This window comes from Macaca thibetana, chromosome 3 (assembly GCF_024542745.1).
Source record: "Macaca thibetana thibetana isolate TM-01 chromosome 3, ASM2454274v1, whole genome shotgun sequence".
In the NCBI taxonomy this organism is placed as follows: Eukaryota; Metazoa; Chordata; class Mammalia; order Primates; family Cercopithecidae; genus Macaca; species Macaca thibetana.
In genome coordinates, this window is record NC_065580.1 from 174,317,170 (window position 1) to 174,339,025 (window position 21,856).

Genomic DNA, 21,856 nt, shown 5'->3' on the forward strand with positions numbered 1-21,856 from the left:
TTCCTTCCTTTCTTTCTTCCTCTCTCTTCCTTTCATTCTTTTCTTTCTTTCATTCTTTCTGTTTCCTCTCCCCTCCCTCCCTTCCTTCTCTCTTTCTCCTTTCTCTTTCTTTCTTTTCTTTCTATCTTTCATCTCCCTTCCCCCCTCCCTCCCTCCCTCCCTCCCTTTCCCTCCCGCCCTCCCTCCCTCCCTCCCTTCCTATTGGGAGAACCCACTCCCGATGTTTAACATGGGTTCTTTTCTATTTCCTAAGTGTCTCGGCTGGGTTGAGAAATAATGGGAAAGAGCACAAGAGAGAGACATTTAAAGCTGGGTGTCTGGGGGAGACATCACATGTCGGCAGGATTTGTGATGTTCCACGAGCTGTAAAACCAGCAAGTTTTTATTAGCGATTTTCAAACGGGGAGCGAGTGCACGAATAGGGTGTGGATCACAGAGATCACATACTTTACAAGGTAATAAAATATCACAAAGCAAATGGAGGCAGGGCGAGATCACAGGACCACTGGACGAGGCGAAATTAAAATTGCTAATGAAGTTTTTGGCAAGCATTGTCATTGATAACATCTTATCAGGAAACAGGGTTTGAAAGCAGACAACCTGTCTGATCAAAATTTATTAGGCGGAAATTTTCCTCCTCATAATAAGCCTGGGAGTGCTACAGGAGACTGGGGCTTATTTCATCCCTTCAGCTTGGACCATAAAAGACAGCACACGGTTCCAAAGGGGCCCCTTTGTAGGTCTACCTTCAGGGCGCATTCTCTTTCTCAGGGATGTTCCTTGCTGAGAAAAAGAATTCAGCGATTTCTATTTGCTTATGAAAGAGGAGAAATATAGCTCTCTTCCGTCCGGCTCACCAGCGGCCAGTTAAAAGTTACCTCTCTTGTTCCCTGAACATCGCTGTTATCCTGTTCTTTTTTTAAAATGCCCAGATTTCATATTGTTCAAACACACATGCTTTACAAACAATTTGTGCAGTTGATACAATCACAGGGTCCTGAGGCGACATTCATCCTCCGCTTATGAAGATGATGACAGGATTAAGAGATTAAAGACAAGACAGGTATAGGAAAACACAAGGGTATTGACTGGGGAAGTGGTAAGTGTCCATGAAATCTTTACAATTTATGTTCAGAGATTACAGTAAAGAGAGGTGTAAAAAAGTATTGGTTTGGGGAACTAATAAATGTCCATGAAATCTTCACAATTTATGTTCTTCTGCCACGGCTTCAGCTGGTCCCTCCGTTCAGGATCCCTGACTTCCTGCAACTCCCTCCCTCCCTCCCTCCCTCCTTCCTTCCCTTTCTTTCTTCTTTCTTTCTTTCTTTTTCCCTCTCTTTCTTTCTCTTTCCTTCCTTTTTTCTTTATCTTTCTCTCTCCCATCCCTTTTCCTTCCTTCCTTCCTTCTCTCTCTCTTCTTTCTTTTCTTTCTTTCCTTCTTTCTTTCTCTCTCTCTCTCTTTCTCTCTCCCATCCCTTCTCCTTCCTTCCTTCCTTCCCTCTTTTTTTTCCCTTTTGAGACAGGGTCTTGTTCTGTTGCTCAGGCTTGAGTGCAGTGGTGCGATTATGGCTCATTGCAGCCTCCACCTCCTAGGCTCAAGATTCTTCCACCTCAGCCTTCTGAGTACCTGGGACTACAGGCATGCCCCACCACACCAGCTAATTTTTGTATTTTTGTAGAGACAGGGTTCTACCATTTTGCCCAGGCCGGTCTCTAACTCCTGAGCTCAAGAAATCCTCCTGTCTCAGCCTCCCAAAGTGCTGGGATAGAAGGCATAAACCACCATGCCCAGCTGTACTATACTACACTGTTCTTCATTTCTCTTCTTTTATCTTATCAACAATTGCCCTCCACAGTTTTCTTTAAACATTCCATATCATTATGAGTGTCTTAGTCTGCTGAGGTTGTTATAGCAAAATACCACAGCCTGGGTGACTTACAGGCATTTATTTCTCACAGATTTGGAGAAGGCAAAGTCTACCATCAAGGTGCTGGATCATTTTGGTTTCTGATGAAGCCTTTATTTCTGGCTTGCAAACGGCTACCTTCACTTTGTGTCCTGACATGATGGCAGAAAGAAAGAGAGCTCTGATGTCTGTGCCTTTTCTTATAAAGACACCAGTTACAGCACAGGATCCCACCCTTATGGTGTCATCTAAGCCTAATCAGTTTCTAGAGGCCCCACTTCCAAACACCTTCCCATCAAGGGTTAGGGCTTTAACATATAAATTTGAGGGATGAAAAACACCCAGTCCATAGCATATAGGGATTAGTATCTTTGACTACATATTCTCATACTAGAATTTTCTCTGCAAACAATCTATTTGGAAAGTTGTCAGGAAAAGAAATGCATAAGAAGAATATACCTTTTTAATTACAGATTAACCTGTAGGTTTCCTGGCATATTTTCTTTGTCACCATCACTTGTAAGATTATAGCAAGTAATTTATTTGTAATGATAAGCACACTAATTTATACAAAATTTATTCATAAAAAAGAACATATTTATAGTTTTTTTCAAATAATGTTATTCTTAATTGCTTTCTAATACCCTTTATTAAGTTGGAGAGGAAATGGCGTTCACTGGGAATTTGGTGTCAGCTAACATCTAGAGTTTGAATGTTATAGTTATACAGAATGACTTAAAAATATAGTAAATAGCCAGGTGCTGTGGCTCATGCCTGAAATCCCAGCACTTTGGGAGGCCAAGGCGGGCAGATCACAAGGTCACAAAATCGAGACCATCCTGGTTAAGACAGTGAAACTCTTTGTCTCTACTAAAAATACAAAAAATTAGCCAGGCGTGGTGGCGGGTGACTGTAGTCCCAGCTACTCAGGAGACTGAGGCAGGAGAATGGCATCAACCCGGGAGGTGGAGCTTGCAGTGAGTAGAGATCATGCCACTGCACTCCAGCCTGGGCGACAGAGCGAGACTCCATCTCAAAAAAACAAAACAAAATATATATATGTGTGTGTGTGTGTGTGTGTGTGTGTGTGTGTGTGTGTGTGTGTGTGTGTGTGTGTGTGTGCAGGGAGACAGAGAGAGACAGACAGAGTAAATAGTTGGTTGCAGTATAAAATTCTATAGTGATTTTTCTGCCATAATCTCTTTGCCCATGAGAGTGTGTCTTGCATGTGAACCTCATAATTTCAGGCCTTGGATGCAGAAAAACAAATGAGACTTACTAGGCTTATGGTATTAGCATTATTTTGTGCAGTTACTTGTTTGGATTCATAAATGTTTTTATAATATTTATTACAAAACTTCATCAACTCCCAGTTGTAATTGTGAAATTTGTGGATCCAAGTAGCTGGAAATTCTCTGAACTTGTGATTATATCTCTAGTTTAAAGAATTATTTTATACCGAATAATTATTTTACACCAAATAATTTATTAAAATATTGGGAACACCAATACTTTTTAAACATTATAGTAGATAAATAGTAAGAAAATTTAAAAATCTAATTAACTCATTTTAAAGAGATCAGAGTTCAGTTTCTAAAATTCTTAAACAAGTTGGTCAATGGGGAATACTTGAATCTTTGTAGGTTACATTTTAATAAATTTAACTTCAAGGCTTTAATAAGTTGGTAAAAAGTAATTTAAGATGTTGGATGGAAAAGATACCCATTTAACACACATACATTGTGACGTACTTTGTTCAGGCAATTATCCAGATTCATGTGAGCAAGTAAGTTATTATGTCTCATAGAATTTATGGCATAGAATAAGTCATTTCCAGTATAATTGATACTACAGCAGTATATTGATCTATTCTTGCACTGCTATAAAGAAATACCCAAAACTGAGTAATTTATAAAGAAAAGAGATTTAATTTGCTCATGGTTCCACAGGCTATACAGGAAGCATGGTGACTTCTGCTTCTGGAGAAGACTCAGGGAGCTTTTAATCACGGCAGAAGGCAAAGGGAAAGCAAGGCATCTTATCTAGGAGGAGCAGGAGGAAGAAGAGAGAGGGAGGAGATACTACACTTTTAAACAAGCAGATCTCATGAGAACTCACTATCGCCACAACAGCAGCAAGAGGGATGGTGTTAAACCATGAGAAACCACTTCCATGATCCAATCACCTCCCACCAGGCCCCACCTCCAACATAGGGGATTACAATTTGACATGAGATTTGGGTGGGGACACAGATCCCCACTGCATCAAGCAGAGTCCTCTTCTTTACACACCTATTTTAGCATGTCTCAAGCAACAAGTAATTCAAATGAATGTAGTGGGAGGAAAACGTGAGAAGAGTATTCTAGGCAGATGGAACATCATGTCTTTAGTTTTTGTCTGAGAGACAGTATGGTACATATGATGACTGAACAAGAGGGAGAGTGACAGATAATGAGACTGAAAAATACAGGAGCTAAATCTTGAAAGAACTTCCAAGTCATACTAAGGAGTTTGGATGTTATCCCAGGTACAATGGAAATTCATTATAAAATTATACACAAATGTATAAAATTAATCAGTATTTATTTAGAAAGGAAGATTTTGGCTACATTTGAGCATCTCACAGGTAAATGAGAATGAAACAATTGTGTTAATTTGGAAGAAAGAGATGATAATGACTTAGATTAGAGTGATAATAAATTGATTTGATAGAATAACCAGGTTTAATAGACATATGGAGATACAACCAATAGGACTTGGGTTTAAATTTTATGGACTGAAATAACAAACAATTGTATGGTATTATTTTCTCCCTATAAATGTATTCAGTACTGTTGAGAATTCAAGTTGGTAATGGACATTTAAGTTCAGTGGACTTAGAAACAGGAATAATTTTGGCAACAGGAATATCTTTGGCAACTTTTGCACATTTAAACACACACACACACACACACACACACCTGCTACAGCATGTGTGGAGGACTTACATATTTTCCTGAAAAGTATGTCTGTCAGATTTTGGTGAAATGATAATCTCAGAGATTTTCTTCTGGAGAACATAATAGAAATAAACCTACTGAATTCAGTGGGAATAGGAGCATCATAAGATGGTAGATCCTAATTGAGAACATCTAGCCACCGAAACCTGAACTGGCATAATTATGGTCAACATACCTAATGGCAAGGCAAACTTAATAAGCAGTTTTCTGCAAATGGTCTTCTATGGCCTTCCCATAGTTGTCATAATCATTACTTGTGGCTCTTGTGAAAATATTCATAGAATTTAGCAGAAATCTACACCAGGATACTCCATAGTGAACTTAGAAATATATGTTTTCCCAGCAGTTTCTTAAGATGAGGTGAATTAGAAAAATATTGGCATATTTCATAGAGATCCCTTGCTATGTAAAATAAGTCGGCATATAGATATTAAACTGATAGAGTCAGTAAAATACAATTCAGTTTATATAAAGAGATTCTATAGCTGGTCAGGGAAATATAATTCCAGCTATTTAGTCTCAAGCTTACCACAACTTTTTTGTACAGGCTAGATGGTGGACAATTTGGGCTCTGTAGGCCACATGATATATGTCACAATTACTCAATTCTGCTATTGTAGTATAAAAACAACTTTAGATCATTTGTAAATGACTGAATGTGTCCCAATAAAACTTTATTTTTCAAACAGGCATAGAACTAGATTTGGTCCATAGATTAACATTTGCCACTGTTGGATTTACAGTATAACAACCACCTGGGAATTTCCCAAAAGGAGTCAGTTCTAATCTTCAGTGTCCCTGAAAATTGCAACCTTGTAGACTATCTGTGCTGTATCACTCTACATATATAATCTGATCACTTCTCCATTTCTTCCCACCTCCAACCTCTGAGTGTTTACCTGTATGATTATGCTGTAAAAAATCATTATTATTAGTGAAACTTAAAAAATATAGCAAAAAATAATGCCAATTTCAGGGGCCCAAGATATTAACCAGTGCTAATACACAGAGAGGCCTCTGTCTGGTGATAAACCCATTTTTCACTAAAAGGACTCTTTATACTAGTTCCCGAGTTTATTCTTCCAGACCATGAACCATGAAGTAGGGCTTAACTATTTTGATAGAGTTCAGTAAGAATCATTGGCATTTCTCCTGCTTGCCTAAAGAATAAATTACAAACAACATCAGATCTGCGTGTGTGTTTGTCTATGTGTGTATTGGTCGTGTCAGAGCCATTATTAAATATTAGAAAGATGCATGGATGATGATGTTTCCAGCACCCAATTATAGTTGTTTTCACAGATATCTTCTTATAACTGGATCAAAGCAATTCAGTCACTGGTATCAGATAACCAGCAATTAATCTTGAATGTCTCTTTTTCCTTATGTGAATAAGCAAAGAACAGTTTGCTTTCACATGACAGGGACAAAAACAAAATACAAAAAACCTGCCACAGGCATGTGACAGCTCTCTAGATCCACGCCAAAAGGATGTCAACCTTCTGAATATAACAGAGAAAATTATTTCAATTACATTTACGGTATGCTGAAATGATGTGAAGAATAGGAAATTGTGGGTTACCATGAAGCAGGTCATTTGAAAGTGACTTTTCAGTCAGGCAGCGTGGTGAGAGCTTTCCCTCTGTGTATTCCTCTCAGCCATTTTGCCCCTCTGACTCAGTAGAGAAAGTGCAGAGCCTGTGGCATGTCGACATACTATATGGAGGCTAAGCAGATTCTAATGGGAGACTTTTGGGACAAAGTCGACGTTGTCTCAGGTAATCATTAAACATTTGTGAAAATGTTATTTTTAATGCTATAGGGCCTCAGTTGAGATAGAACATCTGGCTACCAGACTTCAGATGACTGCAATTTAGAGTGTGCATGAGGAGGTTGATACCATATAATCCTCCTAGTCACAAAATAGGGCTTCCTCTTCAGCATTCTCTGATAAGTTGGGTACAGTTTAGAGGTGACAAATGTTGAACATAAACTACAGTTCTATGAACATGCCACTTACAAGGCTATTGTTTAGTCTTCTATGTCACTGCTAGTTTACTCCTAGCTAAAATTATTTCATTCTAAGTTTTTTGTTTTTACTAGAAATGAAAGAAAATAAAACATCAATTACAGATGGTTTTGAGTGATATGCTGGCACTAGCTAGAAGTAGATCATTCTGGAATTGTAGCAAAAGAAAGAAATTCTACGTTGGTCCTTTTTGTCCATGATTTCTGATGTTGTTTCAAATCTTTTTATCAAATTGTTTTTGAAAATGCCCCATAACTGATATAGAAATGCATCTTTCTAAATTGTTCCATCTATAGTAATCATATACTCCAATTAGAACATCTCCAACTAGCTCACAGAAATAAATAAAGCAAAAAATATGTTGAGACTTCTGAGGCAATAGTCATGAATATTCCTTGTTTATGCTCATTTCATGAATGTAGAGGTTGATAGAGTGCCAGAGTGGACTGGAAGGAAACACAGAGGGGTTAGTAGTGCTTCTAATTTTTTTTTTTGGCCCTGATATTAAAATATATGGATCTTTATGTGTCATTGTGCTTTGTATTGCTTATGATTAGGTGTTTTGGCTTTCATGGACAATATAGTTGAATGAGGAAGCACTGAAGTAAACTACTATTCAACATAACTTAGAAGTAGATCACATAACTACTTCTGAGTAGTTACGTTATTGAATATAACATAACTTATATCGAATAACTTAGAAGTTACTGGTGTAAAAAAAAATTCATTTTTGCTGCAAAGGTGTTGCAAACATAATTGAGTTGCTGCTTACATCTCTGTTCTGGTTATTTCCTACATGCTTCTGAGTTGGTGATGGCAAATTCCTACACATTTTTTCCCCCAAAAGCAGCATAAATATTGTTTGGAGAAACTGATTGAGGAAAAGCCACTGCATATCATAAACTGACAGAGTTAAAGATTAGATTCCACTCTGGATCCTAGCAAAATCATGGAATGATTTTCTATATTTCTATTTCCAGTGTTGTAATCTGTTCACTTATGTCCCACTTCATTTGTGGTGTCTTAAAACAAACAACACAGTTTTATGAAACCACAAATTGTATCGCAGTTATACAAAAATAATCAAAGAGAAAAGGAAAAAAATGACAGAAAATTTTATGTAATAAAAAAAAATTGTGTAAGACAAATAATTATTTTGCATTATAATTAAAATAAAACACATGCTTTTTGTAGAGCTTAATGAAAACAATGGTTTTATTTTGGAAAGCAAAAAATTGCTGAGTTTAACTTTTTTTTTTTTGCCCTAGTTTATGACCATGCATATTTGCAAGGAGACAGGCCAAAATATTAACTGTGGGTAGGGCCAGAACATTTCTCAGAAAACTCCCTAGGATTCTTCCAAAAATCTCAGTCATCTATTAAATAAGCTGGTGAGTTTTGTTATGGGTTTTATTTCTTCTTTAGCTTTAGCATTGCATTGGGTTGGTTTCAGACACAGTATGTGATACAAGAGCTGTCATGTATAAAGTTTAATTAGGAGGTGGATTCAGGGAACAACAATAGGGAATGGGAAAGTGAGACAGAGGAAGGAAGAAGTCTAATAAAGAAGATGTTAATGACCAGTTTATTGCTATGGATAATTGAAACTTTTTTTTCCCCCCACTGGGACCTCTGGGGGACAGCGTAGATCTGTCCTACTCCAGATTCCAGGAAACAGAGGTAGTTTTTCGCCAACTTGAATGCATTTTCAGCTTAATGCTATCCCTGGGGTGTTAATTACTGGCAGTGCCCATCCATCACACCTCCGCACCTGAAAACTGCACAGAAATGTATTTGAGTTTCATTCTAGGATTTAAGTTATGTTTTTCTTAGTACTTTGAAAATTATGAATCCTATTTGTGAAGGCAAATTTTTGTCCATTTAGAAGCTGATTTTTACAGACTTTATCTGATGCACTGTGACTTGTGTTGAAATATATTGCATTCTATTTCTTCAACTTTTCTACTGCCAAATGAAGCTGAAAATGTATTAGCTACAAATTGATTTTTAAAAAATTTTATCATGATGAGGGATACTCAAAGAAATATAGAAAAGCAATCAGTTAGATAAAGAACATAATAGGGAATTAACCCAGAATAGATATTATAAAATGTTCATTTTATATAAAATTACTTTATGACTAAGATATCATTAAAACATCGTAATAATAGATTTTTGTTTTAAAATCATTTATATTAACTTAAATATTAACACTGAAGTAAAATGTATATGATGAAAATTGTACATATAATAATTTGTACAACTGGATGTATTACCACAAAGGCAACACACAATGTGATGAACACTCACATCAAGAGACACAACACTAATATTTCCAGAACCTCAGAAGCACTAATCCTGTCTCATTCCAGTCACTAGTACATAATCATAATTTGATTTCTACAAACAGGCTATTCCTGCTTACTTCTGAAATTCATGTAAGTAGACTATGTGTATGTATTCTTTTGCAACTGCTTCCATTCAATAATAAATTTTATGGTTCATGCATGTTATTGCATACAGATATATATCATTGAATGCCATTGCTATTCAGCATTTCATAGCATAAAAATATGTGTTTCATCTTTCAGTTGTTGAAGGATGAAAAGAATATCTACACATATTTTTGTTCATGCACTTATGAATAATGCTGCTTCAGACATGTGGAACATTTGTCTTGGTTGATATTTACAACCATTTATGTTGCAAATATACCTAGAAGTGAAATTACTGGGTCATTAGTAATGTTAGTATTGGTTTAAGTGGATGCTACCAAACAGTTTTCCAAAGTGGTAGTAGCAATTAATACTCACATCAACAATGGACGTGAATCCCAGTTGCTCTGTAATTTAGCTAATACTTAGTATCATCAGTCTTTTTGATTTTAAATTACCTGATAAGTACTTGGTGACATTGCATTTCTAGGGGTTCACAGAGTTGAGCAACTTTTCAAAGGTGCTTATTGGTCTGTTAGATATCATTTTTGTAAAGCACCCATCTAAATATTTTTTCTATTTTTTTGAAATTAGGTCATATGTGTTTATGTAGTATTCCTTTACATACATTATATATACATCTTTTGTCAGATGCGTATTCACAAATGTATTCTTTCACTCTCTTACCTTGTTACTTTCTTAATGGTGCCTGTAGGAAAAGAATTTCTTAATTTTAATCTTAATTTTCATTTAATAAAGATTTTAAATCAATCTTTAGGTTTTTTTTTTTCTTGTAAACTCTTTTTCCATGCTAAATAAGAAATCTTCATCTTCTTTAATGTCATAAATAGTTATGGTCTGCATGCTTGTGTCTCCCTTAACCTTTGTTTGTTGAAACCTTAACCCTTAATGCGATGGTTTTAGGCTGCAGGGCCTTTGAGATGTAACTAGGTTTACATGAGGTCATGAAGGTTGAGGCCCTAAAGGGATTACTGCCCTAGAAGAGAAAGAGACTAGAACATTCTCTCTCTTTACTGCTTTCTCTCTCTCTCTCTCTCTCTGCAGAGAGAAGATAGGTTTTCACACGTCAAGAAAAGGGCCCTCACCAGAAACTGTATATGCTGGTACCTTGATTATGATCTTCCCAGAATTATGAGAAATATATGCTTGTTATTTGAACCACTCAATCCATGGCACCTTCTTATTGTAGCCTTTAGTAAGACATAAAGGTATTCTATGTTTTCTTATAAAAGCTTTACTTTTTTACAGTTTACATTTAAAACTACTAAAGATTCTTAATTGATTTTTATTTATAGTGCGATACTATGAGTAACAATCATTTTTGTCCAAATTCAATTAACCAAGCACCATCCATTGGAAGACTATCACTTTTGGGAAAAAAAAAAAAAAAAACTGGCCATCTTTGTCATAAATCAGGTGACTACACATATGTGGGTTTATTTCTGGACTTATTATTTCGTTGTATTGGTCTACTTGTATATTTCTATAGTTGTACCTCAAATAATCTTTATATGTCAGTCTCATATTACCTATCCTCTCTCTATATATCTATTTTACTTAATAAAAATTATTTACTCAGTAATTCAAGTGTGACCATAATAAGCCCACAAGTTGTGATATTATACCTACTAAAAGACACTCAAAGAAAAATAATGTGAAATTATTTTTGAAAAATACCTAGAAAATTTCAGATTTCTGAGAATTTGCTAATTTATTATAATTCTGATTTAATTATCTGACACTCAGACAACTTTTTGACATGTTTACATGATTATCTGTATTCGTATTATTGCCTGCATTCTTTTCAACTTCTGTAACTATTTCCACATGTCTGTGTATAAGTCTACACACAAGTTGGGAGTTTTAATCCCCTTTGAAAATAAAGGGGAAAAAAAGAAAGTTGCAAAGATTATTAAAGAAGAAATAAACTATCATTATTACCAAATGACATAATTGTGTATGTAGAAAAATCACACTGTAGTTGCACTATTATAATTAATAAATACATCTAGAAAGGTAATTAGATATAAAATCAATTTAAACATAATAGTTTTCCATATATTAACAATAAAATATCAGAAATGTTATTTCCAAAATAATATGACTTGGATAAACATCAACCTTTACATTATCAAATACTAACACAAAAAGGGAAAAAATTAAGAAAAGATAAATTAGAACTTTATGCATTAAATTAGATGCATTACTGAGAATAATTAAATAAATCTTTACAAATATTCAATACACTTGTTCATGGGTTGATTATGTTTCCTACCCAGTTTTTCTATATTCAGTACAGTGCCATTCAACCTTTCAGTAAGTTCTGAGTATAAAATTCAACAAAAACATTGTAAACTTTTCATAGCAGTGCAAAGGTTCTATAATAGAAAGGGAAGCTAACCTAAGGTGGAAAATAAAACTGGAGAATATAGAGTACAAAAGAGTATGCTATTTTCTAGGATAATTATAATAATGTTATATTAACACTGTCTTAACACTAATACACTATCTAACAAAGATAGGCAAACAGAAAATAATTCATATGAGAATTATATATAGGTCCAAGCACAAACCCATAAATATATGAACACACAATTTATGATAAAAGTGATACTTTCAGGTAGAATACAAATTACAATTCTTGGCCGGGCACGGTGGCTCAAACCTGTAATCCCAGCACTTTGGGAGGCCAAGGTAGGTGAATCATGAGGTCAGGAGATCGAGACTATCCCGGCTAACACGGTGAAACCCCGTCTCTACTAAAAAAAATACACAAAAAGTTAGCCGGGGTGGTGGCAGGCGCCTGTAGTCCCAGCTACTCGGGAGGCTGAGGCAGGAGAACGGTGTGAACCCGGGGGAGGCGGAGCTTGCAGCGAGCCGAGATTGCGCCACTGCACTCCAGCCTGGGTCACAGAGAGAGACTTCGTCTCAAAAAAAAAAAATTATAATTCTTTTCAACAAATAAACTAATAATACTGGGTTAATTAGATATATACTTGGAAAAATTAATCAGAACCCTACTGTATATCATACAAAAATGTCAATTCTTGGTGAATTACAGACCTTAATATGAACATTAAATATTACAATTATTGTCAAAAATGTCAAAAATAAGATAAAATAAAAATCCAAAATGTCAGGCAAATATCCACAAGTTATATAAGACAAAGAAATTCTATTAAAATCATATGTGTTTGTTCACACACATGTATATACACAAGAAATAAAATCAATTAGAAAAAGAAAGTTCAACAGTAAAATTGCAAACTCTTTTAACAGTTACTTTAAAAAGTGTATAACAAATAGCCTATAAAACATTGAAATTTGTTTAACTATAATATACATCAGTATTTATGCAAATTAAGGCCACTATAAATTATCATTATACATATATATACACACGGGAAGACCTAAAATAAAGTAAAATCCATGAGTTGGTAAGACTTTGAACGACTAGATTCCTCTTATATTGCTTTGGGAGACTTCAATTTTAAATTGTTAAATTACTTTGAAAAATTGTCTCTGCGAATGATGAACAACATATATCTTATGTCACATCAATTCTATTGCTATCTTATATATATATATATAAAACACAATTGGAGCTATCATTACTAAAAGACATTAGATACAGCAAGAACATTTATAATAATAAAAATCCAAAAATAATAAATGTTTTATGTTACAATGTCAAATTAATTTTGATATATCCGCACAAAAGAATTCTGTACATTCATGAAAGAATACTAAATATTACAAAGTCAAATTAATTTTGATATATCTACACAATGGAATTCTGTAAATTGATGAAAGAATACTAAATCACTTGTAAAGTCGTGAATAAAAAAGAAACCTAGCACAAATGTGTGAATATTATATTGATTTCATTTCTTCAGACAAGAGCAAAACTCTGTCAAAATAAAGGAAGGAAGGAAGGAAGGGAAAGAAAGAGGAAAGAAAAAAAGAAAGAAAGGAAGGAAGGAAGGAGAAAAAGAAAGAAAGAAAGAAAAGAAAGAAAGAGAAAGAAAGAAAGAAAGAAGGAAAGAAAGAAAGAGAGAGAAAGAAAGAAAGTAAGTTAGTTCTTCTATTTAAGAATTTAAGAGGGTGACAGGAAGGGCAGGGAAGGGAAGGGCGTGGTCTGTGGCCTCTGGCTAGGGCTTCACCCCTGCACCTGTGCCCATGAACCTGTGTGAGAACAAGCATTTCGGTTTTCCTGCCCAAATGTTGCATTTCCCAAGACCACCCTGGCCCACTACGCCCCGCATCCTCTGCCTATAAAATCCCCAGACCCTAATGAGAAGAGACATAAGCAACCGGACGTCAAAGAAGACGTCAGAAGTTAGACTGGAAGCAGCAGCTGCTGGTCATTGAGAGGAACACACCAGTGGGAGAAGACACAAGGGGCTGGGTCTAAGACAGTGGGAAAAGACACAAGCGGCTGCACCAGTCTAAGAGCACACGCATAGAGGCTGGCAGGCCAGCGGGCCATCGACCAGCAGAACGACGTGGAAGTTTGGGTAGGAGGGGAGCCGGGGCTGCTGAGCAGCCCAGCTCCAGGGAAAAACCATCCTCCCACTCCATCTCCCTTCTGGCCTCTCCATCTGCTGAGAGCTACTTCCACTCAGAAAAACCTTGCACTCATTCTCAAAGCCCACGTGTGATCTGATTCTTCCAGTGCACCAATGGAAGAAACTCCAGAATACAGAAAGCCCTCTGTCTTTGCCATAAGGCAGAGGGCTAATTGAGTGGCCTAGCACAAGTTGCCTACGGAAGGCTAAAATGAAACAGCATACTGTAACACACGGCCACTGGGACTTCAGCTGTACACGTTCACCCCTCGACACTGCTGTGGAGTCCGAGCCCCACAAACTGCCCATCTGCACACTCCACCTAGGAGCCTGAGCAGCGGGGCTCTGAAGCATCAGCAAGACATACTCCCATTGCATGCCCTGCGCAGGGGACAAGGGAACTTTTCCAGTTTCATTATTGTCCTAGGTTGTCTATTTACTCTGTTGACTGTTTCTTTTCCTGTGCAGAAGCTCTTTAATTTTAATAAGTTTCATTTGTCATTTTTGTTTTTGTTGCATTTGCTTTTTTGAGATTTTAGTCATAAATTCTCTGCCTAGGCTGATGTCTACAAGTTTTCCCTAGGCTTCCTTCCAGAATTTTTATAGTTTAAGGTCTTGTATTTATTTTAATCCATCTTGAGTTAATTTTTGTATATGATTAGAGATAGGAGTCCAGCTTTATTTTTTTACATGCGGCTAGCCAGTTTTTCCAGGACCATTTATTAGATAGGGTTTCCTTTCCCCATTGTTTATTTTTGTCAACTTCGTCAAAGGTCAGCTGGTTGTAGGTGTCTGATTGTATTTCTGGGTTCTCTATTCTGTTCCATGGATCTACGTGCCTGGTATTTCAGTACTGGTACCATGTTGTTTTGCTTTCTATAGCCTTGTAGTATAGTTTGAAGCCAGGTAATGTGATGCCTCTGACTTTATCTTTGCTTAGGAAGCAATTAGTATTTATTCATCTTGATTTCTTTTAAACCAGACCACACCCCAACCTCAACCCTACCACTCTGTTTCCTTGATTGTTTGATTTACATGGCATAGGACTCTTTTGACACATTCAGGTCTGTTTCACCATACATCAGTCTATAATTTTAAATTGTTGTGATCATTTCCACACATAGCAAACTGATTTTTTTTTGGGTGGGCAGGTGGTGAGAATACTAAAGTAATGTGTGAATTTACACATTAAATTCATTAAAGGGTGTAATGTACATTTGTTTCACTGTTGGCAGTGATAAGTTTCCTCAGTTGCATAAGTTGATAATGGTCTTGTTCCTCTATTGTAAAGTTACACTTACATCTTTATTTTTCTTTTCTCTCTTTCCTTTCCTTTTCTTTATTTCTCTCTCTCTCTCTCTCTCTCCCTGATGGAGTCTCACTCTTTCACCCAGGCTAGAGTGCAGTGACGCAATCTCGGCTCACTGCAACCTCTGCCTCCTGGGTTCAAGCAATTCTTCTGCCTCAGCCTCCCTAGTAGCTGGGATTACAGGCACTCACCACCACGCCCAGCTAATTTTTGTATTTTAGTAAAGATGGGGTTTCACCATGTTAGCCAGGCTGGTCTCCAACTCCTGATCTCAAGTGATCTGCCCACCTCACCCTCCCAAAGTGCTGGGATACAGGTATGAGCCACCACGTGTGGCTTATATTCTTTTAATTAGTTTGGACAATGATGCTTTGTAATCACTACAGGTATTGTTCCTGTTTTTTAATGTCATTTTCTAAGTCTCGTCAGAGTGACATTTTAAGAAATAAAGAATCTTTTTATTTGATCACTGCAGCTGAAGTGAAATCTCGTTACCCTTCCCACCTGTCATCCCTCAGCTTAATGTGATACAAAGACACACCTTCAACCTCAACTTGGCTACCCTAAATTCGTTTTCTTTCTTCCTTTCACTCAAATATGCTCCTTTTCCTATATTTATCTCTTTAAAATCTTATTTCTGCATCATTTATGAAAGCAGGATTTTGGAAACGATCTTTCAAATTAAATTTAAACTTCATATCTGCCCCGTGTGTCCCTCCGTAATCTGGTCCCTGTTTCCTTCTCCTCATTAACTTCCTTTCTCCTGCCCATTTGTCAGCTCACTTATGTGACCCTTGTCTCTTTACAGTACCTGAAGCCTGGAAAGCCTTTTTTCTCTAATGCTTGCATACTTTCCCTTTGTCTAGATGGATATTTCATGATTGTCTCTTTCCCCAAATCCAAGGCTTTCCATTTTTATTTTCTCCTCTTCTTAGTGTGACTCTGTGTTCCAAATAAAATTAATTTCAGGAGAACACAGACTACCAGTTTGATCCAGCTTTTCACTGTGGCACCCCCAGCTCCTAGCACACCAGATTGCCCTTAGAATATGCTTGCTATGTATTTGGTGAATTAATATGAAAATCAATGTGTCTTTGATGTCTCCTTTTCTTATGCTATCACTCTAGTACTGATTAAAAGCTGTACAGACAGTTCCTGACCACAATGGTTTCACTTATAATTTTCTCCTTTATGATGGTGTGAAAGTGATAAACCATACTTTGCATTTTGATTTTTTCCAAAGCTAGTGCTATGTGATACAGGACTCCCTCAGGATGCTGGGCAGATACACTTTCAGTCAGTTATGCCATCATAAGGGTAAACTGATACTCTCCAGTGTACTGTCTACTATGTTGCCAGATAATTTTGGCCAATAATAGACTAATAGAAGTGTTGTGAGCATGTTTAAGGTAGGCAAGGCTGAGCTATTTTCAGTAGGTTAGGTGTATTATATGCATTTCTGACTAAACAATATTTTCAACTTATGATGGGCTTATTGGAAACTAACACCATTGTAAGTCAAAAAGCTCTGTACTTGCTATAAAGAATGATGACGCTGGGTACAGTGACTCATACCTGTAATCCTGGTGCCTTGGGAGGCTAAGGCAGGAGGATTACTTGAGCCGAGAATGTCTAGGCTGCAGTGAGCCATGATGACGTCACTGCACTCACAATGAACTTTGTATTGCAGCTATTTTATAAGGGAATATTGATTTTTGATAATGTAGTTTTTGTATAAATTTTTAAATAAAGAAAACCTCATCATCTCTTGCCTTGCCTGCACTATTAAAGGATTCATATTTAATGATTAAGAACTGAATACAGATCATTCCTAATTGATAAAATATAATCTAATTATTTCATTAAACTAATACTTTATTTAAATGAGTAGATCATTCATTTGATATTAGAAAGGATAGTCACTCAACATACGGCTTAAATATCTTGAAGATATTCTACAAAAACAAAATTATGTCCATTATCATGTAACACAAACAAAATGAACATGCACGCGCGCGCGCGCACACACACACACACACACACACAGGCATACACACAGAGACCCACACACAGAATAGAAGTGAAAAAGACCAATAATTTATCAGATAATGTAACATAGATATAAAGAGATCCATTGAAAATATTTTTCTATTTGTTTCTTTTTGTTCTCATATTTGCCTTAATGATCTTAAAAATACTTTCTTTTAAAAGATTCATTACATTTTTAATATTCAATTTGATTATCCATTATTATTAATGTAGCTAATTTTGAGTTTCCATCATGTACGTTACACTATGGAGAACATATTCAATTTATTACTTTACTCAAATAGTAGGTAGTCTAAATGAAGTATTCATAAATGGAAAGATCTTTAAGTTAGTCACCATATTTTCCACAAAAACATTCATTTTCATGTTCACTGCTTTGATGGAAGTTATTGTATTGAAATATTATTTTATTTTCTGAACAACCATCTGTGCTTTGTCATTAAGGGTTTTAATCTTTTAAAGTGAAGGTAATAAAGTATATTGTGGTTAAGAGTAATTTCATGAAAATTAAGTAATTTTTGATAATTATTTAACTGGTTTAATTGTAAAATATTCAGCCGTCATCCTCCCTTGATTAGCAGGATCTAAGAATACTTGGAGGAGAAAATATTGCCCTTGAGCCACACCATGAACCACTAGGTGGTAGCATATCCTTTCTTATTTAATAAAAATAGTCACCATTTCCATTTATTCTTTTAAATATTTAGTGGTAAAGAATGATAGTACTTTATTTGCAAAGACAAGTTTAGTGCTGTTTTATGTTTGTATTGTTATTTCATTTTTTGATTTTGGGTTTTTCCAATTTTCCATTTTATAAATATAAGAAGCTACAATTATTTTTATTGTTGAGGGTTTTGTTCAGAATACATAGCAATAGTGTTTCTTAATTTATAAAGACAAATTTAAGTATTTTTTATCATCATATATTAAAATATTATTTCTGTTAGTCTATATTTTGAATACTTAACTTTTATTTTGTAGGAAAATACTCTCCATCCACACACAAAAATTATGGATATAATTGTTTTATTGTAAATACAGTATTAATGGGAAGCTATTCTCATTCAGTACTTCAGAACTCTCGGAAAAGCCGAAAGGTCAATTAAAAATAATATGTTGTTTCAAAGGTTATGCCACTGAGTAATTCCTTTTTTTCTTTGTCCCCCGCTCCCCGCAAATCGTCCATTGTAACCCTGTAAGAGCAGGTTAACTACATGTGGTTTTCAATGTTTGTGGTAATATCAGCATAAATTTTATATAGGCACCTGCTTGAAAGTGTTGCCACTTGTAATTGGTATAGGTTGGTGTAAAAGTAATTGCGGTTTTCACTATATAAACGAATGGCCCAAAGTACAATTAATTTTGCACCAACGTAATAGATTTACCCATCAAATAAGATGATTACTAACTGCTACAAATAAACAGAATTGGACCTTCTCATATGCTATCACTAGGGATCGAAGTTGGCATAAAGCCTTTTTTAAAATGGTTTGTAAAACAGATAATCATTGACATGGAAACCATAGTTCTAGAAATGTATTTGAAAATATATTTATGAAAATGCACAATTAAGCTACAAAGATGTTTATTATAATATTCATAATAGTGAAGAATTTGATACTGTCTACACAATAGTATCCAATTTAAAAATCATTGACAACTCGTATAATAGGAAACTAAATAACAAATATATGTTTCTATATTAATTCACATGGAAAAAAATAAATGTTATATTCTTAATAAAATGGTAGGTAAAAAATAATATTGGAATCCAAGTCATGTATGTAAGAAAAAACTGATAAGCCATGTGCCTTATTCTGTATATATTTCTACATTTATATTTGTATATATATCATAATCCATGTACTAAGGCAAAATAATCTGTTTTGCAGCACCAGAGTATAGATCCATATTCAAATTCCATATTTATGTTAAATGTATAAACTTGTGCAAGAAATTAGTAATACATACAAAGTGTACTTTAATGAAAATATTTACAAATACATATTATTCATTATTATGTGAAATGAAAAAGGTTTCATGTGTTTGCCATTTCTTAATTTAAAACAAATTTAAACATATAAACAATGAAAATAAATACTAGTAGTAGAACAGTTCACAAAGTGTTTTCAACTGAATTAAATTCTATAAACTTACGAGGTATAATTTATATAATAGCTGTGATAACTAATCTGGACTCCACGGGCTAGTGAGTAAAAATGGGCTACCCTGGGGAGTATATAAAGAAATTCTCCTCTGGATTTTTTAATATAGTAAAGTATTTAACAATAATCTTACTTGAATGAAAACAGGAGTGCTGAAAATTCTATAAAAAATCAAATGTATGTACATATTATATATAAAGAAAAATGCATTTCTTGATATTTTCAGTAAGGTCAATGCTCATTTGCATTTTTCATTATTCATAAAATATTTGATTTTAGTCAATATATCATAGAGCAAATCAGAAACCTAAAATATATCAAATTAATCAAATTCCATTAAACTATTAAGTATGGAAATGGTTGCTTAGATGTATATTCCTGGGTTATAACTATCATTCTGTATTTAATTTTTTTTCTTTTATTTCAGTAGGTTTTGGGATACAGGTGGTTTTTGGTTATATGGGTAAGTCCTTTAGTAGTGTTTTCTGAGATTTTGGTGCACCGGTCACCAGAGCAGTTTGCATTGTACCCCATATATAGTCTAATTCCTCATACCCTTTCCACCCTTTCCCACAAACCCCCAAAGTCTAGTATATCATTCTTATGCCTTTGCATCCTCATAGCTTAGCTCCCACTTATAAGGGAGAACATAAAATATTTCCATTCCTGAGTTACTTCATTTAGAATAACAGCCTCCAACTCCAACCAAGTTGCTGCAAAGGCCATTATTTGATTCCGTTTTATGACTGAGTAGTATCTATGGTGTATATATACCACATTCTCTTTATCCACTCATTGGTTGATGGTTCTGTAAGGCATCTCCACACTGTTTTCCATTATAACTGTCTTCCTCTTAATCATATCACTAAGGAGTTCTTATTGAGCTCCTCCTGGCTGTAAAGCAAAATTCTAATTATGATTTATTTATTATATTAGCAATATAAGTTTTTCTAATTATTTTCAATTTTCTATAGCCTCTCTAGAAGTCATGGACAGAAGGCTATAGCTCAGAGGAGGTGCACAAAATTCTTGAAGTTTAGCAGATACAGGAGGAGAGAAAAGCAGTAAGGAATAAAGAAAAAAATAATATCCATTAATACTTATATTAGAATGAATTTTACTTATTAAATAAGTGTATATTAATCTATATATTACATATGTATATTCTTATTTATTCATAATACAAATCATATTTAATAAGATACAGAAGCATATAATGAAAAAATATATGTATATTAGTTTATATATTAATTAGAGAAAAACCAACACCTTACCAACAATGAATCTTCTGCCTCCTAAACATAGCATATCTCTTCATTTCTTCTGTTTTTAGTTTATCTCATCAGTATTTATTACATGTTTATATTTTAGTTGATATAATTTGTTACATTTTTTCTTATATCTTTCATATTTTCTGTTGCTGTTATAAATGATATGTACTTTTAAATTTTGCTTTTTAATCCTTTGCTGCTGAAGTAGAGAAACATAAAAGATTTGGGTTATTGACCTTGTACTTTACACAGTACTAAACTCACTTATCAGTATTTTTGAAAATTTATTGAATTTTTCATGTAAATGTTCCTGTGTCTGCACATGAATATAGTTTTGTCTCTTTCTTTTCATTCTATTTTTGTTTTACTTATTTTTCCTGCTTCATTGTGCTGACTGCGACTTTCAGCGTAATGTTGAATAGAATGGATATCCTTATTGTCTCCCTAACCTTGGGGAAAAGTGGTCTGTCACCCATAGTTATTATAATTTCTGGTAATATAGGTCTGCTGGTGATATATTTACTCAGGTTTATTTGTTTGAAAATGTTTTACTGTCTATATTTTAAAAATATATTTTGCCTGAGTGCAGAGTTACAGGTTGACAGTTGGATTGTTTTGGCTATAGTAACAATGTCATTACATTCTCACAGTCTCTTTTAACCTGTATCATTTCAGATTAGTAGCATATTTTTATTCATATATTTGTTTCTCTGTACCTAATTTTTTTTATATCTATTTGAAGACTTCTCTTTTATTACAGGATTTCAGCTATTTGATTTTATGTACTTTGGTGTAGTGCTTTATATGTTTATCTTGCCTTGGGTTGAGACTTTAGGGTCTGAGAGTATAGAAATTTGGTAAAATTTATAAATATTTTAGTAATTTCTACTTTGCTATTTATTGTACCTCTTTCTCTTTCTGGTACTCAAGTAATATATGAGATTGACTGCTTGATATTTTTCCAGTAGGTTGAGGAGAGTCTGCTTAGTCTTTCAGTCTTTCTTTCTCCCCCCCTCTCTCTTCATTTTGGATATTTTCTGCTTTTATATCTTCTATTTAATAAATCTTATATTCAGTAGTGCCTAAAGTTCCTTAAAATTTAG

At 34.8% G+C, this 21,856-nt stretch overlaps 1 long non-coding RNA gene across 1 annotated transcript in view; it reads right to left on the reverse strand.

Moving 5' to 3' along the window:
- Positions 1 to 8,288: 8,288 nt before the first annotated feature.
- Positions 8,289 to 21,856, reverse strand: part of LOC126949607 (uncharacterized) — a 72,145-nt gene continuing 58,577 nt past the window's right edge. Inside the window, exon 3 of the long non-coding RNA XR_007723860.1 lies at positions 8,289 to 8,713. This is a non-coding gene — a long non-coding RNA (uncharacterized LOC126949607). The remainder of the gene's footprint in view (positions 8,714 to 21,856) is intronic.